At 46.0% G+C, this 19119-nt stretch overlaps 1 non-coding gene across 1 annotated transcript; it reads right to left on the bottom strand.

Annotated features, from left to right (window-relative positions):
- Positions 1-541: 541 nt before the first annotated feature.
- Positions 542-632, bottom strand: trnag-ucc (transfer RNA glycine (anticodon UCC)). The gene is given in 2 exon segments: positions 542-577; positions 596-632. It is a non-coding gene; the product is annotated as a tRNA-Gly (tRNA).
- Between the last annotated feature and the right edge of the window lie 18487 nt (positions 633-19119).

The raw sequence follows: 19119 nt of genomic DNA, 5'->3' as shown, positions 1-19119 counted from the left end.
GTTTTGCCGCAGAAACAAAACACTTACTGCAGACGTGTTTGCCCTGGATCACACTGGCATCCAGGAGCTCCCACATGCTGCAGCTGTGACACATCACCTGTCCTGTCATCCTTAACGTGTTTCAATTCACTACTTAATTATTTTATTCGATTGTTTATTTTGTTGTATATTTTATTAAGCTTACCACTAGTTTGTTTACTATTTTAAACATTAGGACTAAAATGTACCTTAATCACTTACCAGATACTCATCAAACATGCAGCTTTTTCCAAACCAATCAACTGCCTGCTTGCCTGTGATGTCACAGCTCAACAGATCCTCACCAAACAGCTCCTTCCACTGCACCGAAGAAAGAACCAAATCCTGGAAACTCACCCCAGCGGCTCTCTGTTTCCCTGCTCTCACTCTCCATTGTAATGTCACTTTTTGATTTTTTTACCCCAGCTCTCCTCCTCTCTCTCACTCTGTCTCTGAGTCGGTGCTTTTGACACACTTGTTCACTCTCTGTTCCATCGTGCTCTTCTGTCTCTGGTCCAAAATCTGACTCTAGTGGGATTTGAACCCACAACCTTTGAATGCCTTCCATATCATTATTTGGAAGTCCAACACGCTATCCATTGCGCCACAGAACCGCACATATTTTGATAAACATCACCAAGGCCTTTGATCTTGTCAGCAGAGACGGACTCTTCAAACTGCGATGGAAACTCGGCTGCCCTCCTGAACTCTTGGGCATCATCTCTTCTTTCCACGAGAACATGCACAGTTCCATCAGTTACAATGGAGCAACATCAGACACTTTCAAGATCAGCAGTGGGGTAAAGCAAGACTGCGTGCTGGCGCCAACTCTCTTTGGAACAGAGGAACATAGCAGCAGGCCATTCAGCCCGTCGAGCCTTTTCTGCCATTCAATTCGATCATGGCTGATCATCTACCTCAACGCCCCTTTCCCGTGCTCTCCCCATATCCCTTGATGTCATGAGTATCAAGATTTCTAACAATTTCTGTCTTGAACATGCTCAATGATTGAACTGCCACAGCTCTCTGGGGTAGAGAATTCCAATGATTCACCACCGTCTGAGTGTAGAAATTCAACTCGATCTCAGTTTTAAATGGCCTACTCCTTATTCTGAGACTTGGTCCCCTGATTTTAGACTCACCAACCAGGGCAAACATCCTGTCTACATCCACACTGTCACGCCCTGTAAGAATTTTATCAGTTTCAATGAGATCACCTCTCATTCTTGGAAACTTTAAGGAATACAGGCCCAGTTTCCTCATAAGACAATCCCACCATCCCAGGGATTAGTCTGGGGACCCTCTGTTTCACTCCCTCTATGGCAATTATATCCTTCCTTAGATGAGGAGACCAAACTATACACAATACTCCAGCGCGGTTTCACCAAGGCTCTATACAATTGCAACAAGACATCTTTACTCCTGTACTCATGACCCCTCGTGTGAAGGCCAACATACCATTTGCCTTCCTAATTGATTGCTGCACCTGCACAAGAGCTTTTAGTGTCTCATGAACAAGGACACCCAGGTCCCTTTGGACATCAACACTTCCCAACCTCTCACCATTTAAGAAATACTCTGTCTTTCTGTTTATTCCACCAAAGTGGAGAACTTCACACTTACTCACATTATATTCCATCTGCCATGTTCTTTCCCATTCACTTAGCCTCTCCAGGTTCCCTGGAAGCCTCTCTGCATCCTTCTCACAGCTCACACTTCACCGAGCTTTGTGTCATCTGCAAACTTGGAAATATTACATTTAATCCCTACATCCAAATCATTTATTTCGGTTGTCAACAGCTGTGGCTCCAACACTGATCCTTGCAGTACCCCAATAGTAACAGCCTGCCATCCTGAGGAGGACCCGTTATTCCTGCTCTCTGTTTTCTGTCTGTTAACCAATTCTCAATCCAAACCAGTATATTATCTCCAATCCTATGTGCTCTAATTTTGTTTACTCACCTCCTGTGTGGGACATTACCAAAGCATCCACTAGTTCTCCTTTATCTGTTCTACAGGTAACATCCTCAAAAAACTCAACGGGTTTTTTCAAACCTGTTTTCCTTTTCATAAATCTATGTTGACTCTGCCCACTCATATCATTATTTTCTAACTGTCTAGTTATCACATCATTTATAATTGGTGTATTCTTCTCCATGCTGCTATTGTACACTTTCAGTGACTCAGATGGGGGTGTTCACCTGTATATCAGAGCTGACGACAAGCTGTTCATCTTTTGGCAAGACTCCACTTGGACGTAGAGACTTGGACGTAGAGACTCCACTTTCCATCAACATTGACAACATCACTTTGGAGGTTGTCAACAGCTTCACATCCCTTGGATCAACAATCACCAGCAATCTGTCCCTTGATGCTGAAATCAGCACCAGGATTGCCAATGCTGCAGCTGTCATGTCAAAGTTGAGAAGACGGGTGTGAACCGACAGCAAACTGACCGTAAATACAAAGCTCTACGTGTCCCAGGCTTGTGTTCTCAGCACCCTCCTTTATAGTAGAGAAGCATCAACAACTTATACAAGCCAAGAAAAGCAGCTGAACAGCTTCCACCTCCACTGCCTCAGATGGATATTGGACATCTCCTGGCAGGACAGAGTGCCGAATGAGGAAGTACACCAGCGTGCAGGGATCCACAGCATGTTTGCCCTCTTGAGTCAGAGGCGGCTCTGTTGACTGGGCCAAATGAATGACAGTCACATTGCCAAATACATGCTCTGTGGTGAGCTTGCTATAAGCACAAGACCAACAGGTCAGGGAAAAAATTAAGTCATTTGGAGAGGTTTGAGTTAATGAAGGAGAGTGGGCATGGATTTATAAATGGAAGTTCATGCTTGATGAATCTAACTGCATTTTTTGATAAACTATCTGAGAAAGTTGATGAAGGGAATGCAGTGGATGTTGTTTATATGGATTTTACAAAAGCATTTTATAAAGTACCACATAAAAGGGTGGTTAACAAAATTGAAGTTCATGGATAAGGAGGGTCAGTGTCCATTTGGATAGTAAATTGGTTTAAGGACAGAAAACAGCGAGTCATATGAAATGGTTCTTGGTCAGACCGGAGGATAGTCGACAGTGGTGTTCCCCAAGGGTCAGTGCTAGAACCATTGCTTTTTTTGCTACAGATTAATGACTTGGATCTTGGAATATCGAGTAGAATCTCAAAATATGCCGATGACACCAAACGTGGAGGAGTGGCAAACACTGAGGATGATATGAACTGCCTGAAACAGGATAGTTATCGGCTAGTAGGATGGGCAGACAGGTGGCAGATGGAATTTAATAGTGACAAGTGTGAGGTGATGCATTTTAGCAGGAGGAATAGGGAGAGGCAATATATACTGAATGCTACAGTTCTGAAGAGTGTGCTGGAATAGAGGGACCTGGAGTACATGTCCATCATTCTTTGAAGTTGGCAAGACATATTGCGAGAGTGGTTAGCAAAGCATGTGGGATCTTGGGCTTTATAAATAGAGACATTGAGTACATAAGCAGGGTTGTTATGCTGAACTCTGGTTAGGCCCCAATTGGAGTGTTGCATTCAGATCTGCTCACCAATCTTTAGAAAGGATGTGCGGATTCTTGAGAGGATGCAGAGGATATTTACCAGAATAGTTCCAGGGATGGAGGGTTTTAGTTTCAAGGTTAGGTTAGAAAAACAGGGTTTTTTTCTGCCTGTATCAAAGGAGATTGAGGGGAGAATGGACAGAGGTGTCGAAGGCTATGACAGTTTTAGATAAGTTGGCAAAGAAAAATTGTTCCCATTAATATTGGTACAAGGACTAGGGGATTCAGATTGAAGGTTTTGGACAAGAGATGCAGGGGGAATGTGCAGAAGAACTTTTTTACACAGTGATTGGTAATGATCTGTAACTCGCTGCCCCCGAGGGTGGAGGAAGTGGAGACAATCGTTGGTTACAAAAGGAATTTCGATGGGAATTTGAAGGAAATAAATTTACAGGGCTAGGGGGATCGAGCAGACGAGTGGGACTGACTAGATCTCTCCATGGAGAGCTGGCCTGTACTCGATGGGGCAAATGGCCTCCTTCTCTACCACAAATGACCCAATGACTCGATGAGTTTATGTCACTCTCAGAATCAAGACAACAGAGTGACAGATTTAACACAACATTATAACATGTTTGGTTTGACAAATTCAATAATAACTCATCTCCACTCCTAGTATTTCTAAATCCCACACATTCACTATAATGTGAACAATTATTTCCTGTTGTGTCTCTCTCAGATTTGTAAACTTCACGATATTGGAGTGAGGTGACATCTACTGGCGGGAAGCAAGAACTGCAATCAAGCAGCAGAAACTCCACAGTCTGTCAGGGTTAAAGAAACATTGCAATATGAGGAAATAGTGAAGGGGTTTGATCGGGTTGATGGAAACATGATTCCACTTGTGGTATCGTATGAAGCAAGGGCCGGAAATATAAAATTGTCGTTAATAAAAGAAATGAGGAATTCATGAAAAATGCATTTGCTTAGAGAATGGTTATAGAGATCTACAGCACTGATATAGGCCCTTTGGCCCACTGAGTCTGCACTGACCATCAACCACCCATTTATACTAATCCTGTGTTAACCCAGAATTCCCTACCACATCCCCACATTTCTCCTATCACCTACCCTGGGGCCAATTTACAACAGTCAATTTATCTATCAACCCACAAGTCTTTCGTTGTGGGAGGAAACCAGAGTACCTTGTGGAAGCCCACATAAACAACTTGCAAACTCCACACAGGCAGTATACAGAACTGAATCGGGGTCATTGAAGTTGTGAAGCTACAGTGCACACCACTGCACCACACTTAGAATGTGGATGGAGTAAAAAGTGAGATTAAATGGACAGAAGCAGTCTGAAAAGATGGCTCAAACAAAAGGTGAAAACCCTGAAATGTTAACTCTGTTTCTCTCTCCACAGATGCTGTCAGAGGTGCTGAGTATTTCCAGCACTTTCTGTTTTTATTTCAGCTTTGTAGGATATTATTTTGATCTGAAAAAAATGCACGATCGGCTGTGGGTGCCAGTGAAATTCCACAGGAGCGAATAAAAACCATGCCAATGGTGGCTTGTTGGTCAAGGGGTATGATTCTCGCTTTGGGTATATAAGTGATTAATATGTGAGAGGTCCTGGATTCAAATCCCAGGCGAGCCCTTCTCTGTTGCCATTTTTAGTTTAAAGTCATCGATTGCTTTCAGCCTTCCAGAAAGCGGAATCGATTTCCAAACTGAGCCTGCTTGAGGACCGGGGAACTGGATTCAAAGAGCTGGTAGACAAAATTGAAATGAACAAAATATACAGATTGTCAAGTGGGAATATAAGGTTGCAACAGTAACTAAAGGCCTGCTCGGGTCAGCAAATGAAACCCGACCCAAGCCTGACAGCACCGCATCCGACCTGGTCCGAGTCCTTTCATTTTTGTCCCGTGCCCGAACTGACCACCAGAATGTTCAGTTAAACTTGCTTCCGTTTTTCACTTTTTAAGCTTGTGCAGGTAAGGCAACAAAAACTGTAACTGGACTTGAAAGGTTGTTTAAATGTACATTAAGATTAGAGCGACGTACCGGAGGTGATGAGCTGAAGATTGTTACCATAGAAGTTAGTGATTGTTAGGTCACTAGTGAAAGAGAAAGTCATGGAGTTGTGCCCAGACAGGTTGTCCCACACTGTATTGATTAAAATATTGCCCGAAGGCTAGAAAATATCATTATACATTCTCTAGACTCCTGCTTTACAGGTTGAAATCCTTTTTGCAAGTTTATCCAGAGAGCAGCTGAGATGCAGAGACCAGGAAGGTCTTGAGTGATTAATTAGTATAAAATATACATTCTTATATTAAAGAGATTGTGCTCTACCTTCGATGGAATCGCTCACTGCAGACTAGTGCGGAGTGTTTACCGCCTTGACGTCCTGGCTGTCACTGGATCTTGAGTCCAGGCCTCTGGATTACTGGTCCAGTAATCTTTGAAATTTCTCCCTTGATCTAATACTTTAATCTGGTAAGTCGGATTTTAAAAAAAAAATTAAATGATTTAAGACTGCTTCATGTTCAGCAGTGCCAAATGAATAAAGAAATTCAAATATATTCAAAATTATATATCAACTATTAAATACTAATGCCCAGCTTTGAATACAAAAAATGCCTCTAATTGTGTTGTGGTCTGGAATGGAATTCTTCAGTGTTTCTGTTTAGCTTGGATTGACTCATCGATTTTCTTGTTTTTCACTTTGTCGATGCCTTTGAATAATTGTGGATTCTTCTTCAGGGTGTCTTCTTTCACCAGGTAGTTCTGACCTCTGATGATGTTGATCGTAATCAGCTTCAATTTGCTGATAATTTTGGAAGTGAGCAGATTTCCTTTGCTTGAGTTTACAACATGGAACTTAGTCTGACGTGTGGACCCATGGGAGGATTTGAAAGCTGCCCTTGCATTGGAGCATACAGTTGCCTCCATCCAAACAGAGGTACAGGAGAAGTGACATATTCAGTTCAGTCTGTCGATCATGGGACTTTTAATCTCAGGGTTGTGAGTTTGAGCGCCATTTAGTTTTTCCATTTTTTAGGCTTCATTAACAGAGAGTACAAGGAGTGTTTGAAATGAAATTCAACAACAGTATGAGAAACGCTCTCTTTCATTCGGGACTCTTAACTCTCTGCAGCATCTCGCTGTGAAAGATTGAACTTTATCTCATTTCTTTTTCAGCTGGGAGTCAGTGCGGCTCAGTGGGACTTCTGGCGGTCTCCCGCTTCACAATTCATCAGTGCTGAGAAAGCAATGGGAAATATTACTCATGGCTGAGTAAGCAGAGGACACCGATTTAAGGTGAATGGGAAAAGAACCAAACACAACATGAGGAAAAACCTTTTTTATGCAGCAAATGGTTAAGATCTGATATGTACTGCCTGAGAGTATGACGGAGGAAGATTCAACCATAGCTTTCAAAAGGATATATGATAATTATCTGAAGGGAAAAAAAAATTCAGGTTTTCATGGAATACATGAGGATGTGGCATGAGCTGAGTTGCTTGTGCAGAGAGGCAGCACAAGCACGATGAGCTGAAACCTCCTTTTGTGCTGTAAGTATTCTGTGATCTATGATTCTACACAAAGTGAAACCAACAGTCACATCTGAGAAACTGACAGGTACAGTGTAAACCCCACACTAACAAACCAGCAAATGCCAGGGACAGAGTAAAACCAACAGTCCTAGACAAGAAACTGACAGATACTGTGTGAAACCCAAAAATCGCTTATCAGGATTTGGCAGTTAATGTGTAAAAACCTCTCTTCAATATCCATACTGCAAGGTACAAAGAAAATTAGGTACAAACCCAGGCTCATACTTCGAAGACTGAGAGATAAAGAGCAAAACACAGACTCACCTACAAGAGGCTGACAAGTACAGAGAAGAAAACAGAGGGGGTGCAGATTAAAAACACATGCATGTAACGGATACTGATAAGGATAGAATCAAACCCTTTCTCACACATGACATGAAAATTGGTGGTGTAGTAAATAGTGAGGAGGAAAGCCTTAGATTACAGGCCAATATAGATCGTCCGAGGCAGAGAATATAAGAGCAGGGAGGTTATGACGGAGCTGTATAAAATGCTAGTTAGGCCACAGCTGGAGTACTGTGTACTGTTCTGGGCACCACACTATAGGAAGGATGTGATTGCACTGGAGAGGGTGCAGAAGAGAGTCACCAGGATGTTGCCTGGGCTGGAGCATTTCAGCTATGAAGAGAGACTGAAAAGGCTAGGGTTGTTTTCCTTAGAGCAGAGAAGGCTGAGGGGAGATAAGATTGAGGTTTACAAAATTATGAGGGGCATTGATGGGTTAGATAGGAAGAAACATTTCACCTTAGCGGAGGGGTCAATAAACAGGTGGCATAGATTTAAGGTAAGGGGCAGGAGGTTGAGATGGGATTTGAGGAAAAAAATTTTACCCAGAGGGTGGTTAGAATCTGGAACGCACTCCCTGAAGAGGTGGTAGAGGCCGGAACCCTCACAACATTTAAGAAGTATTTAGATGAGCACTTGAAATGCTATAGCATACAAGGCTACGGGCCAAATACTGGAAAATGGGATTAGAATAGTTAGGTGCTTGATGGCCAGCACAGACACAATGGGCTGAAGGGCCTGTTTCTGTGCTGTATAACTCTATGACTCTATATCAGAAACTGAGAGATCTGGACAAAAGCTGATGTTCACATAAAGTTGTTGACAGATATGTGGTGAAACTCACATTTTTTTTAATTTCCAAAATATACTTTATTCATAAAAATCTGTAAAAATTACATTCCCAAACAGTTTAAAACAGCATCAAGTCAAAGAATACAAACAGTGCAAAGGTGATCAGTTACCTTCTATACAATCATGAGTTGCCTCACAACCCTTCCATTTCATTGTCATGCCATATACATTTTTAAATTTACAGCACACAATATTTCTCCGATACAGTTCGAGGGGTTTCCCATGGATCCAGCCCCTCAGTTCAGCTTGGTGGGGGGACCTTACACTGTGGTCTTTCCGCATTGAGCCTTTGCTGCGGCTGCCCCAAGCTTTAGTGCGTCCCTCAGCACGTAGTCCTGGACCTTGGAATGTGCCAGTCTGCAACATTCGGTGGTGGACAACTCTTTTCGCTGGAAGACCAGCAAGTTTCGGGCAGACCAAAGGGCGTCTTTCACCGAATTGATAGTCCTCCAGCAGCAGTTGATGTTTGTCTCGGTGTGCGTCCCTGGGAATATCCCGGAGAGCACAGACTCCTGTGCTGCAGAGCTGCTTGGGATGAACATCCACAAAAACCACTGCATCTCTTTCCACAAAGTTAACTCACATAGCAATAGCAGAAACAGTCACAAACCAAAAACTGAAACATACAGAGTAAAAACCCACATTCTCACACCAGAAATTCACGGCTACAAAGTGAAGCTGACTCTCTACTCCCAGGCACTGACAGGTACAAAAGAAAACACGCACTAACATACCAGGAAATGAAATGTAGGAAATAAAACCTGATTATCATGTCAGAGATTGGCATTAATGACAGTTGTGGTACCCAGAATGCTCTGCGCTCCAGAATTTGCCTTGTCTCTGATAAGGAGCAGGCGCGGTAGTGGCTGACCTCCATCTGCAGCTGTAGCGGAATATTCACAAAGTGTAGGGAGACCGCGCCCGTAGCGGGTGCACACAGCTGGAGCAGGGCGTCAAGGCCACAATAGGATGGAACAATCCCGTTTGTGTCCCTGCGGGTGGCGGTGAAGCTTTTCCCTGTGAGGCGCCCCGAAACTGCCCGCCAGCAAGGTCAACTGGTCAGAGAGCGTCTGTAAATGGATAGGAATTGGGGATTGGGCAGGGAGCGTCTCTAAATGAATAAGATTTTGGGACTGGGCAAGGAGCGTCTGTAAATGGATAAGAATTGGGGATTTGGCAGGGAGCGTTTTTTTATCCGTTCGTGGGATGTGGGCGTCGCTGGCTCGATCTCAGCTGCAGTAATGTGTCCAGTTCTGGGCACCAGGTTTCAGAAAGGACATCAAAGCTTTTGAGACAGTTCGGAGGAGATTTACGAGAATGATACCAGAGATGAGGGGTTTCAGTTCTCTGGACAGGGTGGTGAAGCTGGGATTGTTGGCCAAAAATGTCAAGGGGAGGTGAGGAGAGATCTTTATAACCAGTAACTGATTCGGATTTGGAATGAATTGTCTGACAGGGTGCTGGAAACAGATTCAATTATAACTTTCATAAAGGAATTGGACAAATATTTCAAAGTGAATTTCTCCAGGACTATGGGGAAATAGGCAGGGGGTTGGACTAATTGCATCATTTTTTTCACAGATTCAGCACAGGCACAAAAGACCGATTGGCCTCCTTCTGTGCTGTATGATTCTATGAAATAGTGACAGTCAGGGCAAGTCTGTATAAGAAGGAGAAATGGAGACAGGTCAGGGAGAGCACATCACCAAAACTGGGAGATACTACATTGGACAGGGAGGGTCGGAGGGGGAGAGAGCACGTACATACAGTCAGAATCAGCACCTTCAGGGGAGGAGAGAGAGAGGAACCAATGAGTGTCGAACTGAACCCAGCCAGAGTCAACCTGCTGAAACACCAGTGAGTTCACACTGGGGAGAGATCATTCACCTGCTCCGTGTGTGGGAAGGGGTTCACTCAGTCATCCAACCTCACTGAACATCAACTTGTTCACACTGATCAAAGACCTTTTCAATGTCCTGACTGTGAGAAGAGCTTTAAAAGCAGTAATGATCTGCTGAAACACCAACACATTCACTCTGGGGAGAGGCCGTTCCCCTGCCATGTGTGTGGGAAGGGATTCAGTCAGTCATTCAATCTGCTGCAACATCAGCAAGTTCACATGTAAAAGCAGGGGTTGGATTCTGCTGTTGTTGCTACTATTCATCACTTTCAGAGACAAAGTTGGGTCTTACTTTATAACCAGTGTAGTCTAGAGCAAAAGCGTCTTCTGAATGTTGAGATAAACGGGAGAAGAAACCGGGAAGTGGCGGCGAGGATGGTGGAGGTGCTGCACCATCACTTTAATGGTGCACCCTCTCTCCCCTGGGTCCTTGCTGCACGCCCGCCAGGCCTGGCGGCTCTGATTGGGGTCCTGAGAGCCCCTGAGACTCGGTGCATCTGAGGCTGCGCTCACCCCCGCTCAGCTCTGTTGTGATATTTAAAATACGAAAGGCCTGTCGGACTGAGAGCTGATCTGGAATTTAGAAAGCAGCATTACTGGAGGCTCATTGCTGCTCAGCACAATCTCACCCCCCGCTCCTGGGAATTGTTGATTCTACATCCTGTAGTTCAGTTCTTCACTTAACTAGAGGGGGAGATGTGTGAGCAGAAAAACAGAGCAAATAAAAAACACAGCTGGACAGATGTGCAACTGGTCAATCCACTGTTACAATAACTCCATCTCTGATTCCCTCCTGACAGTAACCAGTCCTTTCACAGAGACTGTGGGTGGCTCTGAAAAGAGCCTTTGGTTTATTAGATGTCATTTCGGCCGCTTTCCTTTTTCTGGGAGCTCTGAGCGCTGGTTTTCTTGGGCAGCAGCAAGGCCTGGATATTAGGCAGCACCCCGCCCTGAGCGATGGTCACCCCTCCCAGCAGCTTGATGAGCTCCTCGTTGTTGCGGACGGCCAGCTGCAGGTGTCTGGGGATGATGCGGGTATTCTTCAACATTCTCGGGGCGGCACAGTGGCGCAGTGGTTAGCACTGCAGCCTCACAGCTCCAGCGACCCGGGTTCAATCCTGGGACTGCCTGTGTGGAGTTTGCAAGTTCTCCCTATGTCTGCATGAGTTTTCTCCGGGTGCTCTGGTTTCCTCCCACAAGCCAAAAGAATTGCAGGTTGGTAGGTAAATTGTCCATTATAAATTGCCCCTAGTATAGGTAGGTGGCAGGGAAAAATAGGGACGGGTGGGGATGTGGCAGGAATATGGGATTGGTGTGGGATTAGCATAAATGGGTGGTTGATGGTCGGCACAGACTCGGTGGGCCGAAGGGCCTGTTTCAATGCTGTATCTCTAAAACTAAAAAGTTCTTGTTGTCCCGGGCCACGTTACCGTCCAGCTCGAGGATTTCAGCGGTCAGATAGTCGAGCACAGCAGCCAGATAGACTGGGGCTCCGGCACCCACACGCTCAGCATAGTTACCCTTTCTCAGAAGCCTGTGATCATGGTCCACCAGGAACTGCAGTCCAGCCCGTGAGGAGCGAGACTTGTCCTTGGACCGAGCTTTCCTGCCGGTCTTTCCTCTTCCAGACATTTCCACAATCTCACAAATACTTTCACAAAGAATGGATAATTTCTCAGCTTTTGTTATAAGCATGAAGCGGTTAGGATGGCCGAGTGGTCTAAGGGGCTGTGTTCAGGTCGTAGTGTTTTCTGGAGGCGTGTGTTCAAATCCCACTTTTGCCAAGTTGTGTTTTGACTGAACTGGAGGGATTTGGGAGCAGCGGTGAAGGGAGAACATGGAAGAATATAGACAAGAAAAATGAAAATGGACCCAAAGATGTTTCTTCAATACATTAGAGTAAGAGGCAACTAAAGAAAGAGGAGTGCACTGAAAAGACCAAAAAATCACAGTGATTTTTGACATCTTGCCAGGATTGAGTGGCACGTGCACGGGATGATGTCATTTTGCAGCGCCAACGTCATCACATTTCCGCAACAAATCCATCTTCGTGCATGCGTGATAAAGCGTCATTGGGTATCTAGCAACCCCATCCCCCCACCACTTGGCTGGAGGAAGTGGCTGAATGGGAGATTTTGAAGCTGTAGCTCTCCCCCCTCGGCAACTCACTCCAGGCCTCGACGATTCCCCCCCTCAGCCGCTCGCTCCAGACCTCGCTGCTCCCCCACCCCCCCACTCCCCTGGCCAGTTGTTCCTCGCTTCGCACCACCCCACTCTCTGGCCACTCGCTCCAGGCCGCGCCGCTTCCCTCCTCTCAGCCACTCACTCCTACGTCGCCCCGTCACCCCTTGAGGCCCTCCTGCTTCTACAGGTGGCGCCTGGTGAAGAAATGTGGGTGCGAGTGTCACGGCCAGAGCTAGCAGCTGTGGGCTGGGCTGGGACAGGGTGGGGGGTGGGGGTGCAGAGAGCGAACAGCCAGAGTGCGGAATTTCACCAGGAGGGAGGAGGGGGAGAAAGCGAGTTGCAGAGGGGGGAGAGCGGGCAGTGGGGTGGGAGCTAGTAGCTGCGTTCGGGTGAAGTCAGCCCTGGTCAGTTCTATAAACAAATCACAATAACGAATTGGCAGCACATTTTATCCTCTGCCCGATTTTCCTTTCCATCGATCGGGGTGCTAATTCACTATCTTCCAATGGAAATTCAATCAGAAAATTCCTTTTGTATTGAATGGATTACTGAAATGTTAAATGGATCTGAGGATGACAGTTAGTATTAAGAAACGCACCTGAGTGAATTAGCACCCCAATCGATGGAAAGGAAAATCGGGGAAAGTATAAAATGTGCTGCCAATTCGTTATTGAGATTCGTTGAGTAATTCGATTCTGCCCAACACTGAAATTGGCGGCTTTTTTGAATTCAACCTTTCTGCCAGGACGACAATTTAAGCCAATGATTTGCTGTATTTTCTAATTCGAGGCTCGGCAATTGGTTAAGACATGCGAATGGGAAGAGGGTGACCAATCAGAAGTGGGCTCGGGATCGAGAAGCAGAGTTAACGTTTCGGGTCAGTGACCCTTCTTCGGAACTGACCCGAAACGTTAACTCTGCTTCTCTTTCCACAGATGCTGCCAGACCTGCTGAGTGAATCCGGCATTTCCTGTTTTTGTTTCAGATTTCCAGCATCCGCAGTATTTTGCTTTTAATTTAGTGGGCTCTGGATAGCGCGGGCTCAAACTGCGGGACTTCCAGGTCCCTGAATGATTGAGCTTAAACTGATCAGTTTCACAAACCCTGTCAGTTTCAGTGCAGGAAACACCGTCTCGGGGGAAATAACATCACAAGTGGGTCTGGTTCCAGTGACCGATTCAACGGCTGCTGCAAAACTCCCGGATTCCCTCATTGCATCGAAATCATTTTGAAATTCTATGAAAACAATGAGTGATTCTGGAGGAGTGATGTGGCTTTTCACTGAGGGCATGTGTGGACGGGGGAAATAACTAAGTGTGGAGCCTCGGGCACTGTTTACACAGCCCGTTTAGAAAATCAAATCCACTGCACATCCTTGCCACAAATGAAATGTCAAATTTGGGGATTCCAGTTTTGTATCTCGAACACAGCACAGATTTATTCCAGACAGTTCTAAACAGCCTATCCCAGCTCCCGTTTCCAGGTCACTGCTCTCTCTGTGAGGCGGTGGGTGGCTCTTGGAAGAGCCTTTGTTGTGTTTGCTGGAAAGGGTCGAGTTGTTCAGCCGCTGAATTCGTAGAGAGTGCGGCAATGCCGTTACAGAGCGTACACCACATCCATGGCAGTGACCGTCTTGCGCTTGGCGTGTTCAGTGTAGGTGACCGCATCCCTGATCACATTCTCCAGGAAAACCTTCAACACCCCGCGAGTCTCCTCATAGATCAAACCCGAGATCCGCTTGACCCCGCCACGGCGAGCCAGGCGGCGGATTGCTGGTTTGGTGATGCCCTGGATATTATCAAGAAGCGGTTTGCGGTGCCGCTTTGCTCCGCCTTTGCCCAGTCCTTTCCCTCCTTTCCCTCTGCCAGACTTTCTTTTATTAATTTCCAAAATATACTTTATTCATAAAAATCTGTAAAAAAAAATACATTACAAAACAGTTCCAAAAAGCACCAAGTCAAACAATACAAAGAGTGCAAAGGAGATCAGTTTCCTTCAATACAGGAGTGAGTTGCCTCACAACCCTTCCATTTCATTGTCATGCCATGTACATTTTACAGCAAACAAATATTTTCTGGCTACAGTTCGAGTGGTTTCCCATGGATCCAGCCCCTCAGTTCAGCTTGGTGAGGGGACCTTACACAGTGGTCTTTCCACATTGAGCCTTTGCTGCGGCTGCCCCAAGTTTTAGTGTGTCCCTCAGCACGTAGTCCTGGACCTTGGAATGTGTCAGTCTGCAACATTCGGTCGTGGACAACTCTTTGCGCTGGAAGACCAGCAAGTTTCGGGCAGACCAAAGAGCGTCTTTCAACGAATTGATAGTCCTCCAGCAACAGTTGATGTTTATCTCGGTGTGCGTCCCTGGGAACAGCCCATAGAGCACAGACTCCTGTGCTGCAGAGCTGCTTGGGATGAACCTCGACAAAAACCACTGCATCTCTTGCACACCTGCTTTGCAAAGACACATTCCAGAAAGAGGTGGGCAACGTCTCTTTTCCACCACAGCCACCTCGAGGGCCGCGTGTGGATGGGGTGAGACTTCGGGTGTGCAGGAAGGATCTGACAGGGAGGGCTCTTCTCATCATCAGACAGGCTACATCTTGGTGCTTGTTTGAAAGTTCTGGTGATGAGGCATTCTGCCAAATGACTTTGGACTTCTGCTCAGGGGACCATCCAACAGGATCCACCATCTCCTTTTCCCGTAGGGCCTTGAGGATATTCCGTGCAGACCACTGCCTGATGGATTGGTGGTCAAAGGTGTTTTTCCACAGAAACTTTTCCATGAAGGATAGGCAGTACGGCACAGTCCAACTGGATGGAGCATTCCGCGGCAATATGACCAGGCCCATCCTTTGCAACACCGGGGACAGATAGAACCACAGCACGTAGTGACACTTGAAGTTTGCAAACTAGGGATCTACACACAGCTTGATGCAGCCGCACACAAAGGTAGCCATAAGGATGAGGGCGACGTTGGGTACATTTTTCCCGCCCTTATCCAGAGGTTTGAACATCGTGTCCCTCCGGAATCGGACCAGTTTGGATCCCCAGATGAAGCGGGAAATGGCTCAGGTGATCGCCACAGCGCAGGAATGCGGGATGGGCCAGACCAGCACCACGTACAGCAATGTGAGCGCCTCGCACCTGATGACCAGGTTCTTACCCATAATGGAGAGCGATCGCTGCTCCCACATGCTCAGCTTATGTTGTACCCTGGCTACTCGCTCCTTCCAGGTTTTGGTGCACGTCTCAGCCCTTCCAAACCATATCCCCAGCACCTTCAGGTAGTCTGACCTAACGGTGAAGGGGACAAAGGATCGGTCAGCCGAGTTCCCAAAGACCAGGGTGGCAGAGTGGCGCAGTGGTTAGCACCGCAGCCTCACAGCTCCAGCGACCCAGGTTCAATTCTGGGTACTGCCTGTGTGGAGTTTGCAAGTTCTCCCTGTGTCTGCGTGGGTTTCCTCCGGGTGCTCCGGTTTCCTCCCACAAGCCAAAAGACTTACAGGTTGATAGGTAAATTGGCCATTATAAATTGCCCCTACTATTGGTAGGTGGTAGGGAAATATAGGGACAGGTGGGGATGTGGTAGGAATATGGGATTAGTGTAGGATTAGTATAAATGGGTGGTTGATGGTCGGCACAGACTCGGTGGGCCGAAGGGCCTGTTTCAGTGCTGTATCTCTAAACTAAACTAAACTAAACATGGCCTCGCTCTTGCCGTGTTTAACATTGGCTCCCAAGGCCAGTTCGAGCTGGTCGCAGATGCTCATCAGACTGCGCACAGACAGTGGATCCGAGCATAAAACGGCGACGTCATCCATGTACAGGGAGGTTTTAACCTGAGTGCCTCCGCTGCCTGGGATTGTCACCCCTCTGATGCTCGCATTCTTCCTAATAGACTCAGCAAAGGGTTCAATACTGCAAACAAATAAGACCGGGGAGAGAGGACAGCCCTGTCTGACTCCAGATTGGATCGGGAAACTTTCTGATTCCCACCCATTGATTGAGACTGCACTACTGATGTTTGTGTAGAGTCGTTTGATCCAATTTCAGATTCCCTCCCCAAACCCCATTTTGGAATGCACATCCATCATGTAAGTGTGCGATATCCTGTCAAAAGCCTTCTCCTGGTCCAGGCTGATGAGGCAGGTGTCCACCCTCCTGTCCCGTACATAGGTGATCATATCCCTGAGTAGCGCAAAGCTATCAGAGATTGTCCTGCCTGGTACAGTATAGGTCTGATCAGGGTGAATCACCAACTCCAGAGCAGACTTGAATCGACTGGCTATGTCTTTTGACAGAATCTTGTCGTCAGCATTAAACAGAAATTGGGCCACCAATTTCTGATTTCTGTCCTCTCCCCCTTCCGCTTGTCGATGAGGGTGATGATGCCTTTCCTCATGGATTCTAACATGCTGCTAGCCTGGAGCATACTCTTGTTTACTGGCAGACATGTTGATTCTTGCCTCAAATCAGTGCACAATAAAAGAGACTGATTCTGTCAGGCTCCTTTTTATACAGGCCACCCGGACCTGGCTGAGAAAGGCAGAGTGAGAGCAGGGAGGGGAGGAGACAAGAGTGAAGATTAAACAGAGAGCTAGATGGAGGAGACACCCAGAGTGACAGACAGAGAGAGAACGGCCCCTCATCTTTCAGCTCCACCTCCAGTTTCCTCTGGGCTATCAATTTCAAACCCTTTATTAACAGTAGAACCGAAACCCAGCTCTCCACACAAACCCTTCCAGACTCGGCCTTCATAGTCAAGGCTTTCCAGAAAGCCGGAGCTTTTAAATATGGTCCCGATGCAATTAGCACTCAGTAATATTCCCACCTAAACACAGTCCATTCTATAACAAGAAACCTCCTCAGTAACATCACCATTTCCACACACATCCGCTTCCAGCAGTTTCCAGCACCTTACTGCAGCTGTTTGGGAAATCTCCTGTGTTATCTCCGGCCTTTACCCGGCAGTGTTATTGTCTCACACTGAATCTGCCAGAAATCCTGTTCTCTTTATTGCGAGAGAGAAAGCACGGATTTAGGAAATGTTCATTTGAAATGATCTCTATTGAGAACGAGCCCGGCCGTGGGACAGGTATTCCAGTGCAAAGAGCTGTCCATGACCGAGTGTTGCAGACTGGCACATTGCAACGTCCAAGACTATGTGCTGTGGGACGGCATTAAAGCTTGGGGAAGCCACCATGGAGACTCAATGGGGAAAGGCTGCAGTCTAAGGCCCTAGTAGGCCATAGTACAGTGAGGGGCTGGAACCCGTGTAAAACCCCTCGGGTTGTTTGCACCAGAGAATGTTTGATGTGTAATGTAAATACTGTAAATATAACCTGTGCAGGCAGGGATAGTGAGATACATCATGTACATTATTGAAGGAAACTGATCTGTATTGTACCTTATGTAATATTAAATTTGAACTGCTTTGCAATGTAATTGCACAAATTATATGAATAAAATACATATTGTGCAAAAGAAAGCAGCTCTCCTGTCAACACACACCTTGTCTCAGGGCACAACTTTCCTGTGATCTTGTCATACCCAACTTCGCTCTATATCTTCTGACACACACACTTTGCAGTCTGTCATTTCCAAAAACAAGCATTCTAAAATCAAAAGACCTTTTGTTTATTTCTCCTTTCTTTTCATTTCTCCTCTATTCTTCTCAATCACTCCCTTCAACAGTCCTATTCAGATCAAGGTGGAATGTGAATCGTGTCACAACTCACCTGACACTATTATTACCCTTCTTTTCTCTTGTCTCATTCAATGGGAAAGTTTTATTCACCAGTCTGTTGCTGTTTTACACTCTTGCCATACCATCTGGTATTGCATCCATCTGAATTCTGTGCTTTCATGGCCTTATATTTCTTTTCCACTTCTGGATGATTTGTTTGCTTCAGTTCCATTCAACCAGGCTGGACCACAGGGAAGTTTAGAACCTTTGCCAACGTGGATGGGTCCACGTTGATCCATTACATTCAGAATCACCTCCTTGAAATAACTCCATAGTACAACTACAGTAACCACACAGCATCTGCTTCAAACACTCCTCCACATTTTATCTGTTCTGACCGTCAACACCTCCAGCTCTTTTGTTTAAGTGGAACCCATCAGGTGTGTATAGGCTCCTTCTATTCTGAAAGCTGTAGCACTGGTTCAGGGAATTCAGCCCTGTTTCTCTACTCGAAAGGATCAGCCATGCTTGATCTGCCTCGTATTTTGCTTTTATTGCAACGTTACAAGACCTCCAATCCTCTGGCACCAGACCTGTATCCAGTGAGGGATTGGAAAATGATGGTCAGACCTTCCACTATTTCTTCCCTGGCTTCTTTCAACAGCCTGGGGTACATTTCAACTGGTCCAGATGATTTATCCACATTCAACGATGCTCATCCCATTAAGACTTCCTCTCTCCTTAAGTTATCACGTCCAATGCTTCACACTCCTCCTCCTTAATAACAATATCTGCATCACCCTCTCATTCGGGAAAACAGTAAAGTATTCATTCAGGATATTGGCAACATCTTCCACCCCGATACAAAGGTGACATTTTTGATCTTTTATGTGCCCTGCTGTTTGCTCAGTTGCCTCTTACTCTCATGTTTTGATGCAACCTCTTTGGGTCCATTGTTATTTTGTTCGTCCATGTTCTTTCCTGCTTTTTCTTTGCTCTTCACCGCTGCTCCCAAACGCCTCCAGTTCAGTCAAAACACAACT

The sequence above is a fragment of the Heterodontus francisci genome, unplaced genomic scaffold (assembly GCF_036365525.1).
Source record: "Heterodontus francisci isolate sHetFra1 unplaced genomic scaffold, sHetFra1.hap1 HAP1_SCAFFOLD_51_2, whole genome shotgun sequence".
Taxonomy (NCBI): Eukaryota; Metazoa; Chordata; class Chondrichthyes; order Heterodontiformes; family Heterodontidae; genus Heterodontus; species Heterodontus francisci.
Note: the sequence above shows the minus strand (reverse complement) of the source record. Positions and strands in the feature narration are given on the sequence as shown.